Source organism: Narcine bancroftii, chromosome 7 (genome assembly GCF_036971445.1).
Source record: "Narcine bancroftii isolate sNarBan1 chromosome 7, sNarBan1.hap1, whole genome shotgun sequence".
Taxonomy (NCBI): domain Eukaryota; kingdom Metazoa; phylum Chordata; class Chondrichthyes; order Torpediniformes; family Narcinidae; genus Narcine; species Narcine bancroftii.
In genome coordinates this window covers 90,834,325-90,840,456 of record NC_091475.1, presented here as the reverse complement: position 1 = coordinate 90,840,456, position 6,132 = coordinate 90,834,325, and the positions used below count along the sequence as shown (strand labels likewise).

At 41.1% G+C, this 6,132-nt stretch overlaps 1 long non-coding RNA gene across 1 annotated transcript in view; it reads right to left on the bottom strand.

Moving 5' to 3' along the window:
- Nucleotides 1-6,132, bottom strand: part of LOC138739113 (uncharacterized) — a 41,550-nt gene that overhangs the window by 1,341 nt on the left and 34,077 nt on the right. The window contains exon 2 of the long non-coding RNA XR_011342013.1: nt 198-289. This is a non-coding gene — a long non-coding RNA (uncharacterized lncRNA). The remainder of the gene's footprint in view (nt 1-197; nt 290-6,132) is intronic.

Genomic DNA, 6,132 nt, shown 5'->3' with positions numbered 1-6,132 from the left:
TAGTTGATAGGAGAGAAGTATGGATGAAATCAAGTAAAGTTGGCTGCTTCACACGGAAGGGGGACCCTTAAACTGAGTCCTAAGGGATTATAGCCAAACAAAAAGGTTGACTCCTACACACCACTCCCCCCCCCCCCCACCCTTTCCCTTAAACGTATGTCCTCTGGTTCAGACAAGACAAAGGTGTCTGAACGCACCATCAAGGTTGGATCTTCTTTGATGAGTATATTCTTGCTTCCTGCAACCATTCTCAGGCATAATCAAAGTGATGGCTCTAGTTATGATGTATCTGTGGATAATAAATGAGAATTTCACAATCAAATTGTGAAGAGAGCATTTGCAGTTAGTTGTAGAACACTTTGGATAACACTGCATAGTCAGTTCTAAAGATGGCCAGTCAGGTTTCCCAATGACAGAAGAATATATTTAGTGGGAAAAAGCAAAAACTTAGCGTGGCATACATCAATTTCTATTGAGCTTTATGACAAGCATAGGTTGAATCTTTAAGTTAAGTACACTCGAGCAGGTAGAAGTAGGGGTTGCATGAATAATTTTAACACCTAATAGCCTGAATACACCTGAGATTTTCTGATCTCAGAAGTTAAGCAGGCTCAGGCCTGGTCAATACTTGGAGGGGAGACCTATAGGTTTCTGTGAGGGACACTGGACAAAGTGGGAACTCTCTGCCTTACTGTGGACAAAAGAATGTCATGTCTCTTTACATTCTAAATGTAGTATTACGCGACAGTAATGGAACTTTTACTTTTACATTCTTGCATCAGGAAATTATTTGGTTCATTTTCTTAAGTATTGTGATTTCACACAGAAACTGCTATCAGCTTGGTTGACACATAATAAAGCCACAAAATGGATTGTATCATCTGATTTGTAGCCTATAGAGTGTTACATTCACAGGATCAGTGTGCTGTTGGAATTCTGACAACAGTTCTGAACGCACATTAGGATATTATGATCTTTTGAGTTAAATGCATTATTCCCCACATCACATTAACATAGCATGAAGTTAAAGCACAAGAACTGTGCTAATAGCTGTGAATCTTTACAACATGGTTGTTGATAGCTCAATATATTTTGTTGTTATTTGATAGATTTATTGCTCTTTGTACATGCTTCCTGTGTGCCAACAGAAATAATTATCTCAATATAGAAAACAAGTTTTAGGCATTACAACATTTTATTTGTATTTGAAATAGTGAGATCATTTCTTCATCTCAAGTTACAGTTTTCTTCATGCCTCCAGTAAACTATTTGTTTGGCTCTTGGCCCTCACCCACAACCTTCAGCCACCAGTGGTGGTAATCATGAGTAAAACTAATTCTTCAGCTCTGGATTAAGAGTAGAAAATTATGAACATATTTAGTGGGGCAGAACCTAGATTTTGGAGACACAAGACACTGCAAATCCTGGAATCTGAAGTAAGAACTATATGGCTGGAGGTACTCAGTGTGTCAGGGTGAACCTGTGGAGGTAAAGGGGTGGTTTATGATCTGTATTGAGACCCTGCATCAGGAACTAATTCAGGGTTTTGCCCTGAAACCTTGATTATCCCTTTACCTCCACAGTTTGCTGACTTTCTCCAGCAACTTATTTTTAATTCTCGAGCACCCTCCCCAAAGCTTTCCATTTCCATCCTCTTGTGAGATGCTCTTTAAAACATATCATTGATCTATATTTTTTGCTACCTCTCCCAGTGGTATGGTAATAATTTTTTCAGGATATTGGCATTTCTGATAATGCTATCAATTCAACCTGTTTTCTTGAACTGCTGCAACACTTTGGGTGTATATGCTCCCATGGTGTTGATGGGGAAGGAGATTCTTGATTTAAAGCCAAATAACAATGAAGAAATAATGGTATATTTTTTAAGTTGGAATGGTGTATGACCTAGAAGATAATGCTGCAGGAAGTAACATTCTCATGTGCCCCATCAACACCAGATGGGTGCATTTGGAAGATGCTGTTGATGTGTATTGACTGCTAAATATAGGCTGCACAGACAATAGAGAGGACACACACAATGATCTTTAGCAAAGAACCTGTCTCATCATTTTAATTCTTCCAACAATCCTTTCTTCCTTCCAACCAATCTCGCTTGACCATGCCCTGTGCTTCCCGATTCACACCTGCCCCGCAGGTGACAGTGGACGCTCATCTGCATACAAGTCGGGTGGTCTATTAAACGATGATCCTTCAAGTCCAACAGCAAGGAAATGTGTGAAATAAAATCCACCCTAAAAATAGGTTTGGATACTTTTGTGACCATAAAAACCCACCTAAAAGGCTCCCGGAGACCAAAATCGAGCATGAGAGCTCTCCAGCCAAATGTCTGGGTATTCAAATTATTTGTGGTGGCCAGAATACAAGATGAGTTAGGGTGACAGAGCTCTTGTGGAGTCGAAGGAATCACTAAAATTTCTGTGCCCGAATCGATAAGAAATTGATTACCAGAGAGGCGGATCTGCAGGAAAAGGCAGTGGCTGAGTTGCCCATGGGCCACATCGTTTCAAGGGAGGGGGGGGAGGGGGGGGAGGGGGGAAGGAGGCGGGGGGGGAGGGAGGTTCCCTTATTAAAACTTAGTCTAGGGGCCCGACTGGTAGTTAATCCACTGGTTCATTTCTAATAAATTACAATGTAACATGTGAAGTTGCAAGGAAGCTGAAGTACCAAAAGTCTGGTGGTTCCAGCAATTAAAATGTACCCCATCCCTAACCCGTACAATTTGAGTTGAACTGGAAACAAGGGTGATTCAGCTGGGTCATTAAAGCCTCGACTTGTGCAGTGAGTGCTGCCACTTATTGCTCCATCTCAGATTTTACCGGTTTACTGGTTGCTGGAGCGACTGTTCCTCACTGCACTGCAGCGGTCGAGTCCATAATGAGGTCGGCATGTCATGTTAGCTCATCGATGGTGGCTACTTGGAAGATGTCTATCAGGTGCCCCTGAACCTGAGCAGGCAGTGGAGGAATTTCTGCTTCCAAACATCTCTTTCAATTCTCTCATCTCCAGCCAGCCTGCGCCATCTCTGCAGCATCTGTGTCGGCCTTCTATCACCAAGCTTGTCATCGACTAGCGGTTCCACAATGGGCTTTGTTGGAACAGCTGCATTCATTCTAATATGGCCGCTTTAAGCATGTTGAATGGCATCATTTCATCCGGATTCAGCAGCATGTATTCTACCTCACAAGCAATCTGCTCAGGGAGGCAAGCCACAAGCAAGCAGAATTTTGTCCGTCTCATTACATTAAGTGACAGGAAACATGTCTTGAGGATCAAAAATCATGCCCACACTTGTCTATAAAAAGGGTGGGGACTTCAAGCCTGACTTCCTTGACTGATCCCATAATGCTTTTATCAGGCATTTTCATTTTTACACAGAACCTGCTGTGAAGCAACGGTGTCACTAATTCCAGCGACTTCTAAATGCACACCTCCTGAACGTTAAAGAGGACACACAGATTTGCTCCAGCTCTACAGATTGCTGCCATGCTCCTGATTCTGGCCCCATGCATTCATGTTACATTACCCGAGCGTTGCCACTGAAGTGTCACCATTCGTGACCAGCCCTATGCAAGGCCTGCATAGGTATGTGGCCCAGTTGAATAATTAAAAGTAAAATTTGTAGCTAATACAGCAGCTCGGTGCATTACTGGTGAAGGAGGAGATTGCTGAGGGTATTGGATGTGGTGCCAATTAAACAGGCTCCTTTACTGAGCTACGGAGTGTTGTGGAGCTGCTCTTAAATTTTTATGTATATTATGTGTTAAATTCAATGACAGTACGGTTGAAGCTGATTCTGGCCATTGAAACCTGTGTAGACCAATTACACGCAATTCACCCACTAACCCCATACATTTTTGGAGGATGGGAGGAAACTAGAACACCAGGAGAAAACCCATGTAGAATATGGAGTGAACCTGCAAACTCCTTATAGACAGCATTGGTTTTGAATCCGGTTCATTGCTGCTGAAATGGCATTGCACTAACCATTATGCTAATTATCCTGCCAAAAAGCAAGCGAGCAAACAAAGAATATTCCATCATACAGTGGCATCTCGTAGGTGGTGAATTAGCACTCAGCAAGGGATAATCTGACTCAGTTTTGCAGCTGTAATGTTCAAGTGGCTTAGTCTGATTGAGTTTCTGGTTGATGATGACCAATGCAATATTGATGCAGTAGCTTAGCAATCATAATGTTATAGAATTCCAAGGATAAGTGGTTGGACCCTCTTCTGCTGTAGACAGTCATTACTTGGCACTTTAAAGGTGCAAATAGAATTTATTAGCACTTGTTTAAATTTTGGCTAGATCTTGCTCTTTGCCAGTATAAGATATCTTTTTTTTATTGCCTCCTCCTTATGGTACTCACCATCAATTTTGTTCTGAGTTGTTCCTCTAACAAGGTTTGATAGATTTTCCAATTATAAAGATGACCAAGAAAGAACATTTGCCTTTAGGTTCCTATCATTTTCCCTGTTATAGTTTACTGCATAAAATGCTATAACTGACTCTGATTCCAACATCCTTCTGCAACTGAAGAATGATGCAAATGCCAACTTATATTTTCAGCTAAATGTTTTCCATATTGAGGAAAACTATGATTTGAACGTAGCAGAGATTTTCATTAATAGCTTCATAACACATTGTGAATTCCATGACATCTATCTGATTCCCTCAAAATGACTTGAGTTGACACATTTGGATCCTAACCATCACTTGTAAAATGTTGGATTTCGTAGACTTTGGGAATAGAACAACTTGGTTTGATAAAGCATTAATATACAAACATGTTAAATACTTTAATATAAATACATAACCTTACAAATTATATCCTTTCAGTCTTACACCTTGACGACTCAAGGACACTATTCTGATAAAATTTGCATTTTCCATTGGGAAATAAAAGAATTCACCGATTAATATTGTCAAATTAGGACAGTGCAAATTAAATGAGAGATTGCAACTGAAAGGCCTTTTTTTTGTTATTTCATATTAATGCACCAAAGCTGTTCTTTTATTGAGAAAGAGAGAGAGAGAGAAATCAAGTTGTTCTCCTATCTGCACTGATCTTTGAGAAGATCAATGATATACTGATATAGCTGTCCTATTTGAAACTGCCTGAAGGGTTTCTGGAACACAAAACAAGTTTACCCCATGGTGATTCTGACAGGATTTACAAATAAACATACCTTCAGAGATAGTAGTTCATCTGTATTCAGTGATAAGTTGCTACTATTTGACAGAACAATTGTTTATACATTCTCAGTTTCAACAGTAAGCTCAAATCCAAACTATTTATTATTGCATAAATCATCAATAGGTGATGAACCAATAACTATATATTTCCAAGGTCCAAATAATAGGTGTTTTTGATTCCACTGTTAAGATGCATTGGATTTATTGGCTCCAAAATAAAGAACAAATGCTGAACATTTGTCAGATCCATAAGAGGCTTTGACAGAGGAGATGTTCAGATGTTTCTGCAGCTGGGAGAATCATGAATAAGGGGACATAGCAACAAAACAATTGGCTTGTCATTGAACGCTGATGGAGTAGAAATGCCTTCACTCAGGTAGTAATGAATCATAGGCGTATCTAGGGTATGGCGGCCAGGGCACATGCCCAAGGCGTCATTTGCCGGTGGGGGGCTGCCACTGTTCTCATCTCGTCCACCCAATATCCAAGTCCCTAGCCCAACACAGATTTTCCATCCCACTTGAGTGCCCCAGAGCGTCACTCTGGCATCTCACCGGGCCTCTCCGAACTGGCATCTCACTGGCTCGCTTTGGGACCGCAGCCACTTCAGAGCAATTCCAGCCCCTCACAGCAGCAGCAGTTCAATGTGGGATCAATGGGCAAAATGGCCATCTTCCTTAGCCATAATCCCCCACACAGCTGAAACCACTCTACCAGTGCTAGGGAAACGCAGAGTACACTGACAAAGTACTGACTATCATCTTCAAAATGTGAATTAAAAGCTTCTTGGTGTGGGCCTGAACAGGGTGATATAATCTGAAGAATTGAATGACCATTTCACCACTCTGTATTGTACTATGAAGCACGACCCAGCACTGCTAATCAAGGTTTGGCCTGCCTTACTCATTAAGTGCACAC